The 23,380-nt window shown below is 42.5% G+C and overlaps 1 protein-coding gene across 1 annotated transcript in view; it reads right to left on the reverse strand.

Moving 5' to 3' along the window:
* The window catches only part of MAD1L1 (mitotic arrest deficient 1 like 1), a 454,057-nt gene that overhangs the window by 229,624 nt on the left and 201,053 nt on the right, over window positions 1-23,380 (reverse strand). The window lies entirely within an intron of this gene.

Raw genomic sequence — 23,380 nt, forward strand, 5'->3', positions numbered from 1 at the left:
CCCTAATTAGAGATGCAAACCAGGGGGAAAACCACACACCAAGGGCTCAGTCTTCAGCACCAAGGGAGATAAGCTATTAGCATACAGTATCCTTCAGCAGTGCTGGCGAGACTCACACAGCATTCTAATTCCACACTGGAGGAGGAGTGGGTCCAAGTGAAGCCAGATGGTACTAGGGCTTTGGCTTCATTAGGCAGGGCAAGAAGGGTGGGTGGGGAAAGGGCAACTTGTTGACAACTGTAGAGCCATTCCTCGTCGTAGGAAGCAGTCAGAAATGAAGCTGCCAGAGCATATCAAAAGCTTGCACGGCATAAAGGATGCAGAGGCATAACTGTTAGAACTAAGAGTGTGGAAAAGAAAGGCATCACTAAGGGCTTGTCCTGCCAACAAAGAAAGGGGATTCAGGATGTTCCACCCCCCCAAAAAAAAAACCTAACTTCCAATTGCTTCCCAAATCCAGTCACAACAATGGAGAGGAGTGGGGAGTACACTTGCACCTGTATCCCCACAATATAAAAATAAAATAAAATAAAGTTAATGTATATTGGCTGGCCGATAAGATTATCACAGCAAGAAACATTTCTCTCAATTTTCTGATTACAGAGCTTCTCTCTTTCCTAGCACAACCCATTACAGATGGCCAGGATAAAGCAGGTGCCCTAGATAATTCCAGGGATGTGAATTCCAAGGCATCAGGCCCGGAAGGAAACTTTCAATTCCACCCCACCTTTCCAGCACAAAGCCATTTATTATGTGCTTTGTCTTCCCATTCCTGCCGAAGGTTGCAATGAGGTTTGTTATTATAGTTCTGTGCTGCTCTCTGGTCTGCGTGCGGACAGCATCCAAAGATGCAGCGCCAGTAAACAGGCTATTTATCATTGGCTAAGCGGCCTCAGCCTTGAGTCCAAGTGCCACCTGCTCTCTTGACATGAGCAGATAAATTGCTCCTGGCTCCCTTTAGAGGAAAAGGCAAGGGGTTAGTAATAGATTGCTGTGGCTTGTGATTGTGTGTTTATGGCAAAATGAAGGAGGCTGAGCATATTATGAAAGTGTGCATATATGTTTGGGAGGGACAAGCCTGTATGCTTCTGAGTGATTCAGAGAAGGATGTTAACATTGGAAGGATGCTAACAAGGCAATGTCTATCCCCAAACAAAGCCCAATGTGTGGATTTGTGTTTTAATGGCTGGTTTTTTATATAGGTTTTTTTTTGTCTTTTATGTGTTTTAATTATTGATATATTTTGTTATTTATCTTTTGCTGCATATTGCCTTGGGCTCTGTCGAGGAAGGTGATTCACGGATCCTATAAACAAGTAAACAAGCTGTTCCTAGTGGTGCTAACGGAAGCTGCAATTTCCACATCCTCCCTTCATGGCAAAAAGACTTGTTAGTATAAAAAACAAACTGCCCCAAAGGGATTATTACTCTCAAACAGAAGATTCCATGAGGAATTGATATCACATTTGAAAAATGGAAGCATTGTTTGATAATTTATTGAATTGCAGGATTTCATCTTTGGACAAATTAGAAGCCTAATGCTGTGAGTGGGTCACCAATCCCACTAAGTTGATGAATCATTTAACAGCACTCCACAGCTCAGAATCAGCCCCCCATTACAACCTGCTAAACTGAAAGCTATTATGGACAGCCTATTCTTTATATCAGCCAAGGCCTTTATGACATGTCTAAGGGCACATCCATAAGTAAAATCCTAAGCTGTGATACATGTGTAAAATGAAAGCAAGATGAAGTGTTTTGACCATGCAGTACAGTTTTTGGACTGTCCTAGAGAGTCTTCTGTTGGCTTCACCAAGCCACTTCCACAATGTATGACTACTCTCCATAAATGTAAGACACACTGAGTGTTTGCATCTTCTTATAGTATGAAAATGTGAATTAGGTCCTGAAATTGGCCAGGCCTGTTATGTTAGAAACTTCCTGCCCTTGCCTGCTCAACAGAAGAAGACCTTCTGCCTGGACAGAGGGTCAGAAATGAAGGAGAAAGTAGCAGCAGATCCTGAGGGAAATAAGGTGGTTTTATGGGAAGCTGCGCATATGAGTAGAAGAACAGCAAGCAACTATCTCAGGCAGAGGGATCTTGGACCGGATTAGATAGAATATCACTCTGAGGAGCAGAGACTTGAAAAGGAAGTTGCTGCCAAAATAAAGGTTACCAAGATTACTGGGATCCACTAAATTTCCACAATGAGTACTCTGTGAATTTATTAAATCCCTGTGGTGGTGTTGTTTTTAGCTCCATAAGCAGGGAGACAATATATGGCTTTGTCGTACTCCTTTCCCAATTTTGAACCAATCAGTTGTTCCATATCCAGTTCTAACTGTAGCTTCTTGTCCCACATAGAGATTTCTCAGGAGACAAATGAGGTGATCTGGCACTCCCATTTCTTTAAGAACTTGCCATAGTTTGCTGTGGTCGACACAGTCAAACGCTTTTGCGTAGTCAACAGAGTTAGTTTACATTCATCTAATGGGGACCATTAGTTTAAGACTATCCAACCTGATCTTGGGCAAAGATCCTACATTTGAAGCCTGAAAAAGTTCTCCTTTAACTGGAAACATCAAATTAATCCAGGACTTGATGTGTGCAAAATGGGCTATGCAGTTATATGTGGGCCATATGTGGGTGGCTGCATCTGAGTTGAAGCCTGTAGCTAATTCAACCCTATTCCATATGCAGGCCTATACATTTTGTCACTCCTTGCCCCTCAGATATCCATGCACACACAAATACTTGCACCATCATTTCTTATAACATTTTGCTTTTCATTTAGCATTTTCTTTTAATCATTCCTCCAACTTCCAACCAGTGAAGGCTGGCCCTTTTGGGAAAGTGGGGCAGTGCCCACCAACCTCAGTCTGCTCTCAGCTAGCCCCACCCGCCTGCCTTCTTAAACTCATCTTGTCCAGGGGCTGGCCCTGGTTTTCAGATTCCTCTTCTCTAGGTAGAGGATGAGGGCAAAAGTAAATTAGTTGGCTCTGTCATTGCCTTTCACCCCACTTACTGTTTCATATCCCTGCATTCTGCCACACGACTGCTTGCATCCAGAGTATGGTAAAGGCTGCAGGCCACATGAACTTTAGGGTCTTAACTCCACTACAGGTATAGGCTTTTTAAACCACAGAAGTTAAGTGTGATGTGCTCGTCTAGCTCAGTTTGTTCCACAGTGCCTGCTGCATCTTGTCATCCATAAGGAATTAGAAATGGGAGCACAACACATTTGTATTTGTACTTGAACTGCTGCTCTTGTCTTCCCTTCTGCTTGAACTCAGAGCTTAGTCTCAGAGCAAAGTCTCAGTAGACTTTACATTATTCTTATTCAAAGTACCTAGATTCAGGCTGCCAAATGATAACGTCTTCCTTTGCCTAAGCACAATGAAAGTTGTCATAGTAGTCCTCTTTGGCTAAATATAGTAATATCTCACCTGCACTCCAGGTGTTTTCAGCACAATTCAATATGCATTTGCTCAACAATAAGTCACACCAGATTCAACAAGAGGCACGAACAAAACTGATGCTTTAGGTCACACAGAGAGATGCAACACTAGCAAGGTAGAATAACTCTGTGTTGCGTATCCATGTGCTCATGTACGCATGTGTGTTTAATTGCAATCAAAAAGCAATTTCCTCACAATGCAGCACCTTGAATGGTGTGTTGATAGGTACTTATTTGCTTTGGCTCAGTTCGTGAGGTAATTTTTTTAATAGCTTCAGCTAAAAGTAGAGTAGCCACCCCTACTCCCCGCAGAGATATCCCTTTCTAGTTACTTCAAACTAGATGTCTCATTATCAGATGCAACATCTCTATGTGGTTCCCTGTGGTATTTGTAATTTGGTTACATTGTTCTCTACCAGGGTTAATAGGTGATCCACTGCTCTCAAACGTGTCTTTACCTTTTCTACGGGCGCCAGCTTTCTTGCACTTCCTACTGAGAGGAATTTCTTGTAGCACTTAAACAAAACAGCCTATTTGAAACTGGAGTTGAGAGGAATGAGTAGATCTGAAAGGCATCTGATATGGTTACAGTCAATTAATGTGGGGTTTCGATGAGCTCTTTGGCTAGTGCAGGGGAAAAACCTCAGTGAGTTGGCTCAGGCATCTCCCGCTATTGTGACTAAAATCAACAAATGCCATTTGGGTGGCCATGGTAATACATTACAGGCCAGATGTGATGGGAGGGTAGTTAAGGGAATGAGAGAGAATTCATGTTTGTTCTTTTCTTATACAGCAGAAGGAGGCAGAGATAAACATGCCCCATTATGATTAGCAGGGAAGACTCCAGGGTAGGCCCATAGCTATGTGGCTGAGCACATTCTCTGCATGCAGAAGATCCCAGGTTCAATCCATGGTATCACTAAATAAAAGGATCGGGTGGCAGGTTATGGGGGGGGTGGGACTCCACTTGAGAGCAACTGGTGTGGGATGTAAACACAGAGCAGCCAAACACAACACTCCTAGAGAGGACATGAAGGTAACTCAGTCCTCCAGGCTTAACTTCCTGTTTACCTGGACTGAGTTACAGGAACCAGAAGTAGGTGTGGTCTTACCTGGGAGGAAGATCCCAAAGAAGACTCTCCATTTTTGCCTCATCCTTTGAAGAAGCAGCATGCTATCTCTCAGCCTGCAGCTGAGAGAAGCAGGGGTGAAGGCTGTTCCCTTATGGAAGCAGCTTCACTGCATGTAAATACATTTATCTAAGTTTGTCTGCCTCCTTGTAGCCTGTACTGTGACTCTTGGATGTACGTGAGTAAACACTTTTATATCTAATAATCAGTGCTGTTTTGTATCCTTACTTTTAAGAGGGAACAAGGGGAATATACCAGGAATATAGCTGGCTTAAGCAAGCCTATGCAAACGTTTTCCTGCTGTGTTTTAAAAGGGAATGTAAACTCTGCTAAATTTGGAGCTTGCTCACACAAGCTGGGATTGAGATATATAAATAATATATACTCATCCACACTCCTAAACATTCCCACAACTGGTAGATGGGGAAGACTAGATGAGATGCCACTGGTGCAATTAGCAATCACCGTATTTTTCCATCTATAAGACGCGCCCATGTATAAGACGCCCCCTATTTTTTGGGCAACAACCAATCACCAGTCCACCCTCAGTATTATCCATGTATAAGACGCCCACTGATTTTTGACATTTGGGGGGGGGGGACCTAGTATTATACATGGAAAATATATGGTATATGTTTGGCTTTTGAAGTGTAGATAGCAAGTGTAAAGGCTCTGATCTCAATCAGGATCCTGTGCTGGTGGTATGTGTGTTTGTTGGTAGGATTTTACCGTTCACCACTCTGGTCCTGATCCAGACTACCCCTTCCCACATGGCTGCACAGGAAAGAAGTTGTCATTTGCACCAATGGAAGTTTTTGCAAATGCAAAGAGAAGGCGTGAGTCCCCCAATCTGCAGTGGAGGCAAAGGTTAAAATCCCCCTACCACCCACCCTGGTCACAATAGGGATCAGGGCCCCTACACTTATTTACTTTTAAATTCACACAATAGCAAATTACATGAATGACATTTTGCCTAGACTGGCCCTTAAGAGCAGAAAACACTGGGCTAGATGGACTAATAGTACAACTAGATAGAAGGCAACATATGGTCTTTTTAAAAACAATGCCACTGCAGAAATATTAGATTTACCACAGTATTCAATACTGTTGAGAGCAGTCCTATATTAAGGGACAACTAGTGTAGTGTAGTGTAGTGTAGTGTAATGTGTATGGGGGGGTTAGGGCAGTGGTAGTACCCCCATGGCATGAGGGACATGTCATGCTCTTCTGGGGTAGTTTGTCCGCCTTTGGTCCCCACACTGCACTCAGCTCTCACTTGCGGCTCCTAGAAGCTGTTAGCACATGACAGCAGCCACACCCTGGGAAATGGCTTTGACTGGCTGGCTCAACCAGGTGAGGTTCTCAACCTCAGTGAATTAGGCACCAAGACAGGTTCTGGCAGATTGAGCAGATGAGACCAACAGTTGGTTCAATGGTCAGGAAGCAGTTTCTGCACATGCTGTAGAGGGAAGTTATGGGTAGATGGGGCTCTGGGAAGGTAGTGCATCCCGGAGAAGGAAAACTGAGCCTAAACCGCTGCTGCCTTGAGGGATATCTTTGAGAGAAGAAAAGGCTAAGGAGTAAACCCTATACAAATCTGGAGTGGAGTCCCTAAGGTGGTTGGATGGCACCTTGTATGCCTCCTTCTGGCAACTCCTGCAGCTCAGCTGGTGCCAAATGTATTGCTCTTTGGACCATATCAGTGAGGCCGAGAAAGGGGTCTTGTCGTCTGGGCAGCCCAGAAGCTCCACACACATTGCCCAGTCTCGCGCCCTGGGGAAGTCACTTCGGTGCTGCTAGCACAGCGGTTCAGCTTCATCCCCAGAGGCGCACTCCATTGTCTCTTGAGGCAGGCGGATGCCAACAGAGCAACAGAGTGTTGTGTAGTAGCTGAGAAGCTGATTTGTGAGCCAGGATTACTGAGAAATAATGTGTGGCAAGCACTGGTTGATATGCATTATACAATTTATTATTACAATTTCCCCAAACTCCTGAGCATGTAGATTGTTCATTTTTTTTAACTAACATGAGGCATTGCAGTATGCCTGATGGAGTGTCTCCACCCCCATCATTCAGTACAGACACTGAGGTCCAGCTGCGAGGGCATTCTGGCCGTTCCATCACTGTTAAAATTAATGTTACAGGGAACCAGGCAGAGGGCCTTCTCAGTAGTGGCCCCTGCCCTGTAGAATGCCTCCCATAAGATGTCAAGGGAATAAATAACTATCTGACTGCCTAGAGTATTACACAGCATCTGGAAGTATTTGTGCCAAGGGTGAAAAATCTTAGATTAAATGGATCACTAAATGACTGCACAGTACCTTGTCAAAGATTGTGCTATGCAATTGCTGAATCTTATTACTGGAAAAGTCTGTTCCTTTTGGTGGGTGGTGGTGCATGTTTGAGGTTGCCTAGATCGTTGCTGTGCCTGTGGTAACAAGATAGAATCATACAGCTGGACAGCGCCTCAAAAGTCACCTAGTCTAAACAGTGTGCCTATGAAGGAAACCCACTGCTACAGCATCCCTGCTAAATAGCCGGCCAGCTATCTTAGCAAATAGGTAAGTTTATGTGGGAAGAAAAGATGCTCACAGAAAACAGTGGTTTATAAACTTGAAGAATTTTTATGATGGCCCTGATATGGGGAAGGGTTGCTTCCTGCCTCTGGATGTGAGAGAGAAACTGCCATATAAGCAGAATCCTCAGGGGAGCGGGAAGGAGCCTGGTCGGAAGGGGGGCAGCTGCCCCAGGCAGCCAGTGGTGACAGCTCCTCCTCCCATGGCACTTTATTCGTTTGTAGCAAGCGCTCCTGGTAATTACGCCTCTTAATTTAAGAGAGCGAGTGGGAGAAAAGAATATAAATTCATGTATTAACTTTAGAGATTGAAAATGGGTAGAGCGAGTCTTCTTTCCCGGAGAATATATTTGAAAATGAAATAGAGTGACATTTGGTATAAACTTGAAAAATTGCCCTCTTTTAAAAGCAACGGGGTGGGGGAGACACAATCCATGCTATATTTGAGAGGAGCTGAAGTCAGCATGTATGGTATGTATATCCAAATATCTGTGTCTACACTATACATACACTATAAGCAGCAACCTGCTAGAGGAAGCATTTAACCCTCTCTTCATGCTAGCATGGAAACTGGTGTGTTGCTCCATGCCATTAACCCAGATTCTAAATCAGCCCGATTCAGTTTGTTCTTATGCTACTGTTGTATTGCTTTAACCATCACTAAGTACTTCTAGTGTGAGTGAAGGCTCTAAATATCTTGCCAGGCAGGGTTCCTGTTCTTTTGCACTTTCAAATGTTGTTATCCCTTGGCAAGCAGAACAAACATGGTGGGGGGCTTATGCTGCAATATATGTTTTGACCCAAGTCTTATCCCAGTCAGGTTGAAATTTCTATGACTGTTGCAATTATCACATAATAGATAGGGTGAGCATGTGAATCCCCAAATGTGTAACAGACACAAAATAGATTGTTTGAATGCAGCCTTGATTCTGCAGATGAGTGGAAGGGATGTTTCTATTGGCTTGCTAGCCCCTCCCATATGCCCCCACCCCTTTGGAGGCAGAAACCTGGAACCTGGATTATGACCCTAACTGCCAGAGATGAGGTGAGTCTGCCATAAACAAATCTACATTACCCCTAGAATATTGTCTCTTGTTGTAGGATTGTAAGCTTCTTTAGGAGACTATCTTAGCTTAAAAGTGAGGCGTAAATGTAAGAAACATCTTGCTAATGATACAAACACACACACACACAGGAAATAATTCAACCATTTCTATTAATGTGGATTTCTTTTCCACCCTTTGCTAAGGTCTTAGGCTAGATACTAAGTCTTTAACAAACTTAAAATCAAACAAATTAGCTCAAACTAAAGATGTTGTTCTACTGGTGGAACTACTGGTGTAATTCCTGCCACCCTTGTAAAATGTAAATAAAGTGCAGAGCCTAACACATTTGTGCTAAATTATGAAGAACAATGCCACCCATAAATGCCTCGAAGTTCACACACACACACACACACACACGCACACGCACGCACACACACACACACACACAAGCAAGCAAGCAGAGAGTCTATTGCAAACGTTTTAAAAATTTCAACAAACAGCAGAAAAGGGCTGAGGAAAGATTTCCAAAAGCTTCCTTGAGAAAGAGCAGGGTTTTGGGTTTTTTTTTTAGCTCAAAGATAAATAAGAAGTGAATTGTGTAGAGATGGCATGATACTTGGAAGTGAAAGGTCATGTTTAACTACAAGTCTCAACACAATTCAAGAAGGTATTTAAAGCCATAAATATTTAAGTGCACATAAACCAGGCAGTCTTGGGAAGAAGAACTCTATGCTCAAACACAGAAATGGCAAGAGAAAGAGTCACATAGCCAGTGCTGTCCTTCCTCTGGCTGAAGGGAGTTGTATTCCAAAGCATCTGGAAAGCACCCAGGTTGAGGAAGGCTGGCCCATGCCCTCCATTCTCCATAATCTTAATGCAGCAAAGCGCCAAGGGCACACAGCCACACTGCAAGGGGCGGAATGCACTGCAACAATACCCCGATTCCCCGTAGCACTTGTGTGTGAAGATGATGTCACTACCAGTAAGGCATGAACAGCAATGACTCCTCTTACCATTTCCAGGGTAGCAAAGAAAGTTGGGCTTGCAAATATTTGTTGGGAACCATTTCTTATTTTTAAAAAAACCAACAAAAAAACCCCACCCACCATCCATGCCAATACTAACCTATGCCAAGAAAACCTAAATTGTACGAATTGTATATAATCATACAAATGTGCATGGTTTATTCAACTATTGTTTGTCATCAACACAGGACAAGGAAATATGTGGGGCCCTAAAAAGTTATTATTATTATCAACAACAACAATCCACTGAGTTCTGGAAATCTTAATTAAAACACTCCTTTGGCTTCCCAGATTTCACCAAACCACTCACATATATTTCAATCACTCTCTAGCCATAAAGGCTATAATTATCTTATTTTGCTTTTAATACAAGCTGATTTTTGCAGAGAATACATTCTAAAATAATAGTAATTCCATGCTCAAAAGAAGCACACTTTATATGCACACCTCTTCATATTTTGAAGGTTCATACCCTGCCTTCTGATCAAATTATTTTAAAAGGCAGCTCATAATAGATGACAACAGGGGTGATGAGCAATTTGGGGTCAAAGGGTCCAACTGCCTCTTTACCAGGTCTCCCAAGGTTGCATGCCAGGGAAGGCAGGGTCAAAACTAGCATGGCCACTAGAATGCACACACAAAGGCAGGGAACCAAGACCCACAACCTTAACACAGACACCCTTTAGCAGCAACATGGTCTCTGCCACTGATATAACTGGCAAATTTAGTAGGTGGCTGGCAGGCAAAGGAAAGAAATGCATGGTGAGCCAGCAATTCACTACCCAAGGGTTATAGCAACAGAAACACATGCAGCCCAGGAGCACATTGGCCTCAACAACTGGACAAAGGAACAAGTGTCATCCGTCTTGCTTGTGCAGTCCCAGGGCAACCAGAGCAAAGCTCTTTTTGGCAGGGAGTAAGAACTGTGCAAGACAAGACACCCGGTTCAATCCCTGGCATCTCCAAGTAGGGCTTGAAAACCTGAAGAGTTAAACAATGTAGACCAGAAAAGGGGAGCCTGTGGCCCTCCAGATGTTTTGGGACTCCAACTCCAATCACCCCCTGACAGGAGCTGGAAATCCAACAACATCTGGAAGATCACAGGTTCACCTTTCCTGCTGTAGTCAGTACTAACTTAGAAGGAACCATGGTGGACTTGGTATAAGTAAGCTGCCTATGTTTCTTTTTTAAAAATGCAACTTTTTCTAGTTAATGATTAGGACTGGAGTGGATTTTTTATTGGTTTTATATGTTTGGGTCATTTATATCCTGCCTTTTACAACAAAAGTTTGCCCCTTGACACAACATTCTCCCTGGGAGGGAGCAGATACAACTGGGGAACATCAGGAAGGACTTTCTGACAGTAAGAGCTATTCAACAGTGGAACAAACTCCCATTAAGCAGAAGTTGGATGGTCATCTTCCCATGCATAATCTAATTGAGATTCCTGCATTGCACCCTTCCAACTTGACAATACTATGTGGTGGAAATTAAAAAAGCCACAAGGAGGAACATGAAAATAAACTATGCTTAGAAACAGTGCTAAAATGTACAAATCATTTTTGGGACTCTCGCAGACCCACTGCTGTCAGCTGAGGAATTGGACTGAACACCAAGTGGAAGAGAAGAGGGTGCAAGATCCTCTGCAAAGATGCCACAGCTGAGAGCAACTCCAACAGGACAGGGCCTGGCAAGAGCTCAGAATGAAGCAGCCTGTCTTTAGAGGTTAATGAAATATTCATAGATGAGTAAAAAAAAAAAATCTCCTGACAAGCCAGAGCCTGTAATACAACAAAGAGTTGTCAACCTCAATTAAGTGATTCCAAATAGGGAGGGGGAGGCCATTAATAATTTATCAAAAGGTCACAAGTAAAGTGCCTCCACAAGATCTCTTTGCCTCAGAGAGGCAACACGGCAACTCCTGGAAAAAAATACCTGTCCCAATGGGACCACCTCTGCCCACCAGCTGCAAAGATATTAAAGTGAAAGCAACCAAGTCACAGATGGGAAGGGCTGGGGCCGTGAGCCTCTGCATACTTAGAAGGACTACTTCCCCACTAGCCATGCAATGGATCCGGCAGTGGAGGGGGAAAGCTACCTCTCTTCATCAGTGCAGGGGTAGGGAAGGGCTGAGTAACCTTTAATTCCATTTTGTATTATCAGTTGCTCCCAATGCACACTGTGCCAACAGTTTTGTTTTGTTCTTATCTGAACCAAAATGAATTGAATGCTGCACCAAAGAAACGTACATTCTGCAAGTAATGCAAAGAAAGCATCATGAACAAAATTATGCCCATTTCGCATGGTTTTATTATCCATTCTGGATTTGCTAGTCATGGAGAGCTATGAGCAAGAAAGAAGCGCCAACCACAGGGAATCTTATCCGGCCACTGCTCTGCTTAGTGAGATCTCAGGAGGGGGTGTCACACACATCTTCCAAGCCTAACTTTGTAGCAAGAAGAGCCATATTAAAAAATACAAGAAAACAATGATTCTTAGGAAACTGAATCCTGTGCCCAATACCATGCTACAAATTTTGTGCTCCCATGTAATCATAGCAAATACTAATGTAAAGCCTCCTGCAAGCAAGCATGAAAAATGTCTAAGCTTCAATGCATGACAGCTACAGTTTAGAGCAAGACTAGGAAACCTGTGGTCCTCCAGGTGTTGCTGGACTACATCTCCTATCATTCCTAACCATGGGCCATTCTAGCTGGGGCTGATGGGAGTTGGAGTCCAATAACACTGGGAAGGCCACAGGCTCCCCATCCTTGAGTTAGATAGAGCACCTATCAGGAGACAGAAAAGAAGCCTTCTCTGCTTAAGACCCTGGAGAGCTGCTACCATGGTAGACAATACTAAGAATGATAGACAAACAATATGTTACCTGGCCTAAGGCAACTTTCTACGTCTACATAAGGCAAGTTAAAAGTATTACACATTTTCAGCCCAGGAAGAGAGACATCATAATGAGTTCACAACAGGCCTCCTGGGTCTAAGTCCAACTGAACCATACTGGCCCTTTAATTGAAATGAAACATTTTCCAATCATACTCCCACTATCCCCTTCACACCCTGTTAAATAGACCCACCATCTTGAAAACTGAAGGCTGTCTAAGAACAAGTCCAAAAGCAAAGTATTAGCCGAAGCCCCTACCAATCATCTCTCTACGTAAATGAGGAGTTTCAGCTGCCTGGACCCATACACAATGTACAATAACACAGAATGCACATTAATAATATAATCTGTAATATAAAAATACTTTGTCATGCACCTGAACATTTAAACACAATTTCCCCTGTACATCTCTGACAGATCCAGTTCTAATATTATTTGGCCTTTTAAAAACTCAATTTGCCAACATCCATGATGCAAGAAAGAGAAGTTACCAGAGTCACTAACAAACACAAATCCAGTTTTCAGATTAAACCTCTGAATCACTGCAATTCATAGTAATTTTATCTAACTTCTTTTTTGCAGCAAGTGCACTTAAACACAGAGGACCATTCTATGCATAATTTGGTGTTGCCAAAATATGGAAATACAGTATCATTTATTATTAACCTGGTGTCACTTTTGTTTCATTAACATTCACCTCATCAAGGTCCTGGTGTTTCTGCATCTATATTTGTTCCACCTCCAGGAATCTACAACAGATGGTTCCAATTTTGCCAGGGTCTTCTAAATGGAACATCAATTTCTGAAGAGGGAACATGAGGCAGATGCACCGCAGCCACCAGAGGGAATTCTTCCAGGGACCATTCATTTCAAATGGCTTGAGCAGGAAACAAAAAAGTGGTGCAATGCTTGCTCACAGGAGGTTATTGCATACACAAAAGGCAGCAGAAAAAGAAACAATTGCTAGATTTATATACACAATCTAACAAATGCAGGCAAAAAAAATTGCTCTCATCTTGAAATATTAAACTGGATTAGGCAATGTTTGTTTTATGAAATTAGCATTTTGCAAATTGATACATTGAGGTCAGCTGTGAGCAACAGACCCAAAGGAGATGTCCCATTCCACATCAGTTCAATTGATGCGCAGTGCTTGGACCTCTCTAGAGGGAGGTTTGTATGCTTATGTTTTGAAACGATGACTGCTTTACTGCTTGATTGTTTTAAAACATGGAATTGCTATATATATTTAACTTAGAGAGCAGGAAGGAGGCCAAGTGATAACAGGCTCGTTAGTTAGTGTGGATGCTCAAAATCATTAAACTCTTAACATGGTTTAAGCACATGGACAATATGGTGATTAAACAGATGCTACAATTCAATCCTAAACGGAAGGTCCATATTGTTAGATCCGCACTTCTGAAGCCCACCCCATACAGCTGTGTTAACCAATCTTTTAATTTTTCTTACAAGTTTTTACTCACCGATTATCTATGCTTAATTATGTATATGTTTAAATCTACATTTGGTTCTTGCTCCCATTTATTTAATAATTATTCACTTAGATTCATATTGTTATGCTATTTATTTAGATGTTTTGCTCAAGCTGGTCTATGACCGTAATAAAGTACTTGAACTTGAACAGAGAGAGAACTTTCCATCCCTCCAAAGCATACTTATGAATGGAGCAGTAGTTCTTATTAAGGTTGATTATTCCAAAGTAAAAATATTTTGTATGGATGTGTATTTTGACTCTGTGGAACTGGGATTTTCCTTTAAGAAGCTTGAAGGAAGAGGAACGAAACCATTTAAAATATCATAAGCTGTTGTGGGAATGTGAAGTATTGATTTTTATTTGAGGGGAGCACTTCATGTTTTTCTCCATTTTTAGACATTAGTGATTCACAAATTTCAGGTTTAAAATATTTATTTTTCCCTGTGTTTGACAGAATAATACGTTGCTTATACAGTAGTAATGTTACTGAATATAACTTCTCTTGTTTGCTATATTGTTCTTCTCTTCTTCCTCCACCCACACTGTAATTTACAATCCTGCATTCTTGTATTGATTTTCAGAGCACAAACTTGCTTAAATTATCTCTCCCATCGCTTCTGATAAACTTTTGTAGATCTTAACTGCTACTTCAGGATGTTGCACTAAACCTGGCACAATAAAAACCTTTGATACAGTCTTGTTATCTTCCAAACTTAATATCAGAGTCAGCAGGCAACACAGTTCTGATGATTCACTGCCAAGTTATCCCTGAAATTCAGGAAATAGAAATCTACATTCTGGCAGCAGATGTGAAGTGAGAGGATCCACTTACTAAAGCCTGAATCTGTTTCTTGAAGCCCTCCACAATCTTGTACTACCTTCCACTTTTTCTTTCAGTCAACTATATGCAATTTGCTTTAAATTGCTCCTAGGCACTGGCAGAGGAACAGGAGTGTGGAGAGAGCGGACCGCCCCCGGCACCACTATTCTGGTAGGGTGCCATCACGGCGCCCCCCCCGACATGTGCCACACACACCCCATGCGCCGGGCGCCAAGCCCCCACAGGCAGTGCATCATGCCCCCAGAATGTGTGTCATGCCCCTGCGGGCGGTGCGTCATGCCCCCAGGATGAGCGTCACGCCCCCCGGGGTGCCAGCCACGCCCCCGCCTGCTCTCCGCCCCGGTAGTGGAGCATGCAGCTTCGCCACTGCTCTTAGGTATCCAAGATCCTGGGATCATGTAAATTGTCTTCCCTTGGTCCAAAATATTCTCTCTAAGGGCTTGACTCTTCAACTAGATCCCATTAAGGACGAGAACAGAAGCATCTGATAATCACACTCTAATCAACTCTTCACCAGATCAAAACAGAAACACTAGCTGACACTAAATTTCTTTAAAATTTGGGCCAGTTCAGGAACTGATGGACAACCTAAAAGTCTAGGTGGAAGGTAGCAGCTCTTGGGTGATCAGATTCTGTTCTTCAGCCACTACAGGGAGGAATAACTATGTCCTCAGGGATATATATTTGCAAAGCTCTAGGGCAGCTTGTCAAGTTCCCAAGGTCCTTCCACTTTAAAAAGGGATAAAATGAAAGCTAGAATCTGGGCAAGTCTGCTTGAGGCACACACTACTTCCTATGCCCAGTGACAGAAGAGCACAATCTTGAGGCCCTGGCCCAAAGTCACTATGTGTAGACAATGACAACTCTGACCGACCTGTGAACTGATATTGACCTCATATACCTATTTTTCCCTTTCTACACTAGTTATTGCAATGGTAGTATAAACCACTGGTATTACTGACTGGTATCATCAGGGGTGTGTGCATAACTGAGTATCATAACAGTAGCTAGAACTAGTAATAACTACCACAGTGCAGTAACATGTTTGCCTGAACATATGTTTCTGTCTCAAATGGATTAATGATCTAACTCTCTATAACCCTCTTCTGATTGGTGGTAGTACTCCAGCCCCCTCAGTCAGAGGTTATTCCCAACCCACACACCTGAGATCACCTGAAAAACTGAAGCACCAGAGACCTGGCACTGTAAAGCAATGCTTTACAACTATGCTATAGACTCTCTATAGCAGAGGGGCTGCTGAGCCAGCGAGTCTCATTTATAAGCAGAGGTGCACGTGGACTTTCTGCAGCAAGGAAGCAACATTAAACACAAAAGAAATTTTATTGGTGTGACACCATCTCTGGCATTAGCTCCAATAAGGAACAGCAGCCAAGATAACTGTTTTTGATTATCACTTATGAACAAAAGTATTGCTAGTGTGAAAGAAGTGAAGTTAAAAACTCCTTGATCTCCCCTCTCTGGAAGTACAGATACACAACTAAAGGAACAAATAATGCAACTGTGCAAGTACAGTGGTACCTCTGTTTGCGGACAGGATCCGTTCCGGAGCTCTGTTCGGATTCCGAGGTTTCCGCAATCGGAGGGACCGCTTCTGCGCATGTGCATGGCGTGGTAGAGTACTTATGCGCATGCGCGCGGTGCGAAACACTTCTGGGTTTGCCGCTTTCGCAACCCGAAGTTTGCGTTACCTGAGGGTAACATAAGCCGAGGTTCTACTGTATATGGGGTTTCACAAGGGGAGAAAAAGCACACAGTACAAAACAAGACAAATAAAAGTCCTTTTACTGCACCGGAATGAAGCTTAATTTATCGTAAACTAGAAAATAAATTTCAGGCTCAAGTTCACTATAGATATGAAACATGAAGGGATTTTCTATATGGCTATAATCACAAACTCATTTCTGCAGCCTCTGCTGTCCATACTTAATTAGGGTGAAGTATGTTAATGATACGGCGGCACAGCCCAGAGACGTCTTCAGTTGCAATATTAATTGCATTTAGAGAAAGAAGCATGAATTGTGCTTATACAAGCTAATTAGTATGGGTTTGCTAATTAATACTGGAAAGTCAAACTGCCTTTGTCTTGTCAACTGCAATTAGCTAGAGCTGTTTAAATTTCTCTCTTTTCTTCAAGTAGTAAACTGACTTTCTGCTGAGAAGTAATTGAATCATGCGCCGGAATACACTGTGTCAGTTAGCTTTGCGGGTTTATTACCCTTTGATACAGTAGTTTTGAACTACACACATGACATGTCATTTGGTGGCAGATACCACCAAGCCTTCTAGCAGCTGCTCAGTCAATGTGACTTTGCCTGGCAGTACAAACCAGCCAGGCATTAGTCCAGGGTAGCTTCCCTGTGCAACAGAAGAACATAAACCTTAATCATTAGCATTAGCAGGTTAACTCATAAGCATAATTAAACATAAAAACCAAAAGTAAGGTACTTTCAAAGTTGCAGCCCTTGCTGCAATAATTCATCAGTGTTGAGAGATTTCAATGCCAGAGTTGGGAACAACCATCACACATGGGACAACTGCATAGGCCCTTTGCTATTGGCAGCATAAATGAGAATGGACAAAGGCTGCTTGAGCTGTGCTCATATCACAAACCTTTGCATCACAAACACATTCTTCTTTACCAAGGCAAAAACCCGAGTGTCCTGAAGACATCCAAGGTCAGGCCATTGCAACTAACTGGACTTGATTGTCACCAGATGATCAGCACTGAACTGTGTTCATGTCAGACGGAGCTACCACAGTACCTACTGTGACACAGATCACTCCCTGGAGGTGAGCAAGATCCATCTCCAGAGAACGAGGACCCACAGTACAAAGCAGAAAGTATAACCAAAAATTTGCCAGAAAAGTCATACCTGAAGTTTGTGAATACTTCTCTGATTCTGCCAAACAAGCTCTACTGAACTGCCCCAGAGATAACATTGAAACAAGGTGGAACCAATGCAATCTACAGCACCGCAAAAGAGAGCAACAGTTCCCTGACTTGTTTGAGGTGGGCATAACAGACATGGAGCCTGTTATTACTGCAAAGTGTGAGGCTCTTGTGAAGTGTGCACCCTGCAAAAGGGCACTTGCTACAGTAAGAAAGGCAAGGAGTGATGCCCAGCGGACTGCCAGATGATGTGTCAATGACTACTGGCCAGAGCTGTGTCAGAGCATTCAGTAGGTGAATAAAAAAGTTCTGGTAATCCAAGGTTCCCAAGGTGAAAAAGGCAATGTATCACCCTGCCTAATACTAATATCATTCTCAACTTTGGTGGCTAGAACTCAGGGTAGGCTCTTTCCTGCTGTGAAACCCTGCATTTGGAATACTCTCCCAGAACCAAGGGAGTGTAGCTGATAAGAACATTAGCCTGGGGCCAAGTTCCAATCCTTAGTTCAGCCATGAAACACACTGGATGACCTTGGGAGAGTTATCCTCTGTTAGCCTGAGCTCCTGCACAGGATTACTGAGGGGATAAGATAGAGCACGCTGTCCTGAACTATTTAGAGAAAAAGTGAGCTGCACATGAGTTATATATATTTACTGCCGCTTCACTGCTGACAATCTTAAAATGCTTCTTGAGGTCAATATCAAAATTAAGTAAGTATTAGGTTAAGCAGGATCTTCATTGCAGCATCATTATTTTGAAAACATACCTGCAGAATCTGTGGCTCCTTACAAAACAAACATACACAAATACAGGTGAAACTCAAAAAATTAGAATATTGTGGAAAAGTTCATTTATTTCAGTAATTCACCTTAAAAGATGAAACTAATATATGCGAGAGACTCATGACATGCAAAGCGAGATATGTCAAGCCTTTATTTGTTATAATAGTGATGATTATGGCGTACAGCTGATCAAAACCCCGAATTCACAATCTCAGAAAATTAGAATATTAAATGAAATCAACAAAACAAGGATTGCAAATAGAACAATATTGGACCTTTGAAAATTAGAAGCATGCATATGTACTCAGTACTTGGTTTGGGCCCTTTTTGCATCAATTACTGCCTCAGTGCAGCGTGGCATGGATGCTATCAGCCTGTGGCACTACTGAGGTGTTATGGAAGACCAGGATGCTTCAATAGCGGCCTTCAGCTCTTCTGCATTGCTCGGTCTCATGTCTCTCATCTTTCTCTTGGCAATGCCCCATAGATTCTCTTTGGGGTTCAGGTCAGGCGAGTTTGCTGGCCAATCAAGCACAGTAATCCCATGGGCATTGAACCAGGTTTTGGTACTTTTGGCAGTGTGGGCAGGTGCCAAGTCCTGCTGGAAAATGAAGTCAGCTTCCCCATAAAGCTCGACTGCAGAAGGAGGCATGAAGTGCTCAAAAATCTCCTGGTAGACGGCTGCGTTGACCCTGGACTTAATGAAGCACAGTGGACCAACACCAGCAGATGACATGGCTCCCCAAATCAACATAGACTGTGGAAACTTCACACTGGACTTCAAGCATCTGGCATTGTGTGCCTCCCCATTCTTCCTCCAGACTCTGGGTCCTTGGTTTCCAAATGAGATGCAAAAGTTGCTCTCATCAGAAAAGAGGACTTGGGACCACTGAGCAACAGACCAGTTCTTTTTTTCTTTAGCCCAGGTAAGACGCTTCCGACATTGTTTCTTGTTCAGGAGTGGCTTGACAAGAGGAATACGACATTTGAAGCCCATCTCCAGGATCCGTCTGTGTGTGGTGGCTCTTGATGCACTAACTCCAGCCTCAGTCCACTCCTTGTGAAAGTCCCCAACACGTTTGAATGGTCTTTTCCTGACAATCCTCTCCAGGCTGCGGTCATCCCTGCTGCTTGTGCACCTTTTTCTTCCAAACTTTCCCCTTCTGCATAACTTTCCATTAATGTGCTTTAATACAGCACTTTGGGAACATCCAACTTCTTCTGCCATTACCTTTTGAGTCTTTCCCTCCTTATGCAGGGTCTCAAAGATGGTTTTCTGCATAACTGTCAGGTCAGCAGCCTTTCCCATGATTGTGATTCCTACTGAACCAGACTGAGAGACCATTTAAAGGCTCAGGAACCCTTTGCAGGTGTTATGGATTGAGTACTGCACCTTTTCACAATATTCTAATTTTCTGAGATTGTGAATTTTCACAATATTCTAATTTTCTGAGATTGTGAATTTGGGGTTTTCGTCAACTGTACACCATAATCATCAAAATTATAACAAATAAAGGCTTGACATATCTCGCTTTGCATGTCATGAGTATCTCATATATTTGTTAGTTCCACCTTTTAAGTTAAATTACTGAAATAAATGAACTTTTCCACAATATTCTAATTTTTCGAGTTTCACCTGTACACTGTGGGCAGATTTTAATTCAATGGATACTCAGGAGAAGAACAATGGCAATGCTCTTAGATTATGAGTGTAATTTGAAGTAATTGCTGCCTATTCAATATCAGGAGCATAATGGCTATGATGAGGGATTAGATACATTAGCGTTTATACTATGTTTAGGGAATCTGTGATCCTCCAGATGTTGCTGGATTACAACTCACATCAGAGCCAGCCACGGCCTGTGATCACGGATGATGGGATTTGCAGTCCAAGAACACCTGGAAGGCCACGGGTACCCCACCCCTGTTCTATACGATGGCACCAGCCTCTCTTTCCAGATCATATTTGCTTGCATATCAGGATAACATAATTTATTTATCTTTTTTGCTACTTATTTCTTTAATTTATATGCCACCCTTCATCCATGGATCTCAGGTTGTATCACAACATAAATACACAAAATAAAAAACAAAAACACTTTTAAAGGCTTTTTAATGTACAGTATGTATGCTTTCCATCTCAAGCAATCGTTCCAACATGGATCAGAGTTATGTATAGTACAGGAATCATACATATGCTTCCCAACTCCTCACTCAAACCATGTTAAACAATGCCAACCAGACCTCAGATCCTAATAAACACTAGATCCACGACTCTGAAATGAGAGTTAAACTTTCTTCAGGGCAGATGTGGGATGTAGCTTGTAGAGCTGTTTATTAGATGGAGCAGCCCAAAAATCTACTGAGCCATGTGATAGCACCTGACAAGTATTTTTGCCATTTTACTGACAGCCACGGTGTTAAGCCCACACACAGAGTGACTGGTGGAAAAGCAATATCAACATGTGTCAGAACACTGGTCAGGGAGCAGCATTTTTCATACCGTTTCAGCCACAGCAGCTTAGCATCAAACTAACAAGGACTCGATAACAGAGAAATAATGGAGAGGAGGTGTTGAAAAGGGATTGGAGAGAGGGAAGGGAGAGACTAAGAGTCATACCGTATCCAACATCAGACGAATGAGTGCTACCACCTAAAGCAAATCTGAAAGGGGGGAAAAACTAGTTGGGTTTCAGCACAACACTGCAGAAAAAAGTCGGAAGAGGATGTCTGCTTCAACATCATTGTGTTAAGAATTATTTAATGTAAAAAGTTACTGGAGCCCCCAGGTGGTCATCCAAAGGAATGGCCGCATCCAAGCAAAAATATTTTCCCCGTACCTGTTCATACAAGTTTGATGCATCACAGAGAAGGAAGCATCTATGAAATGAACTCTCACTGTTGAAACAGAGGAAGCTAAGTCACATCTGTCTCAGGAAAATAATAAGAAAAGGAACCATCAAGGTTTAGAAGTAGCTCATCACATGCCCTATGTGCTCTTGCACACTTTCTATTCCATCATGCATCATAGCACAGCTTTCTCATACTAGACTTTGCAGGGAACTGCTCCAGATGGAATAAAATTTGAAACAGACATTGCACACACTTTGCACTAGCAACAACAGCTCTCCAAATGGAGACTGGCAACTCAAACCCAATTGCAGAACTGAGGGAGTTAATTCATTCCCTCCCTCCCTCCCACCCCTCTCTCCCTCCTTCCCTCGGAATGCTTACAAGAATATTTTTTTGTGAATGAGTACAACTATTTCCTATTCAAATATTTTTCATACACACAGGCCCCAGAATAGATGCTGGCTATTTTAAAGAAAGAAAAGAAAAATATACTACGTAGGCCTAGAGCAGCCAAACTAGTTGTCAAATGGAGTTATCACAGCCGTTATAATATCTCAGTTGAAAGCCATTTTTGCATCAGATCTGAAAGAAGCTAATCCTCCAGGAAACACTCTCCATTGCACAGTCTGACATAGCTGGCAGGCTGTCCTTACAGAAAGCCCAAATTGGAACTGCAAGATGGTTACAAGCAGCTGAAAGACCTTGGCATGCATATGGCAGCTCATTACTGAAATCACAAGCATGCTGGCAGCCAAACCAAAAGTGCATTAATAGAGCTGTCCAAGGTCTGAAAATGGGACTTGCAGGAGTTGTCCAAGTTTCATGTGAACTATTTGTTCGGAACTGACCAGCACTTCTCACAGATGTTTTATATGTGGGATATCATTTCTTGAGGATATCTCCCCGGATTCTGCAATTATCTTTAGGTCACTGTATTTCCACAGTACAGTGGTCACACCTTTATATCTATATGGTCAATGGCATGGTTCATAGCTCTTATACCACTGTGGCTGTCAGCATCATAATTCAGCATCATAATCAGTAGCAGAGAACATCCTTCGTATACGGCAATTCCTAGGCTCAATCCATACCATGTAGTTAAACAATCAGGCAGTGGATGCTGAGAAACCTCTCTCTGCAGCAGACCCTGAAGAACCTCTACCAGTCAAGAGCACTGGACAGAAGGTCAAGCTTCTAATATTTGTACCAGGTCTGGCCAATCTAGATGCCACATAATGCCTACCAACTGGAAGAGTTGATGGGTTCTGTGCATGAACTGGGTTCTGAGATCCAGGTACACATTGCTCCCCATTCAATCCCAAAGTCCCTGAACGTGGGTCGGTATGTAAATGTGAAGAGAACCTGTCGAGACTTTAATATTTTGTGAACACTCCAGGCATGTGGCTTTTATAACAGGTAGTTCCATCAACTGGTATAGCATTTAACCACTAACAGCTGCATACATTTCTTTTAGTGACAGACTGTGCTGTGAGTTCCTTTCACTTTCATGAATAAAAATGCAGATTCACATAAACTTTTGGTGCTCATGCTATTTGTTTTGCACTATTTAGGTCTGCTTGAACTGAACTGTTTTGACCATGAAACCTTTTACTTTGCTTATTTGCAGGTTTTGAACAGTCAAACAATGAAGTCTAAGTAACAGATTAATATAACAAACAATACTGAAGAAACAAATTACAGTTTTCTTTCTTACACCAAGCCACCCAGAACCCAGTTCCTCCAGCCAACGAATGTGTGGAAGGGAATAAAACAAACGGAATCAAGAAACATGTGGGGGGGGGGTGTAAACCATTATAGAAATCAGTTTGCAGAAAATACTGCATAATCACACCAATTGCCCACATTTAATAGCTTTGATAAATGAACAGCTACCTCTGAAAAGTATCTGACATTAAACAAAGGGCTGCATTTCTGTTCAAAGTCATCAGGGCATTCACCATTTATTTTTGAATATGACAAGGCAATTTTCCTACGTTAATACACCAATGCTTAATCACAGAGTATCGCAGGTTCAGACAATATGCCATGAAATGTGCAAATCTTTACGCCATGAAATAAGTACTCCTTTACTGAAAATTAAATGCAGCCCTCCAGCTCTATTCTAACAAGGCATGCAGAAAGCAAAAACAGAGGTTCTTCCACAGAGCAGCACAGCATAATCCATCTCACCAGAGTTTAGGGATTTGTCAAGTAGGGCAACTGAAGGTGTCCTTGGACAAGCCAGAGAGTGGAAGTGTGGGGTGGCATATTTTCTCTCGTCACATCTGCGCCTTGCTTGAAACTTGCAGAAGCTGACATCTCTGGAGATGTGTGTATGCTTTCCAAGCATCCCAAAGCATAAAGA

Source organism: Lacerta agilis, chromosome 13 (assembly GCF_009819535.1).
Source record: "Lacerta agilis isolate rLacAgi1 chromosome 13, rLacAgi1.pri, whole genome shotgun sequence".
NCBI classification, from domain to species: Eukaryota; Metazoa; Chordata; class Lepidosauria; order Squamata; family Lacertidae; genus Lacerta; species Lacerta agilis.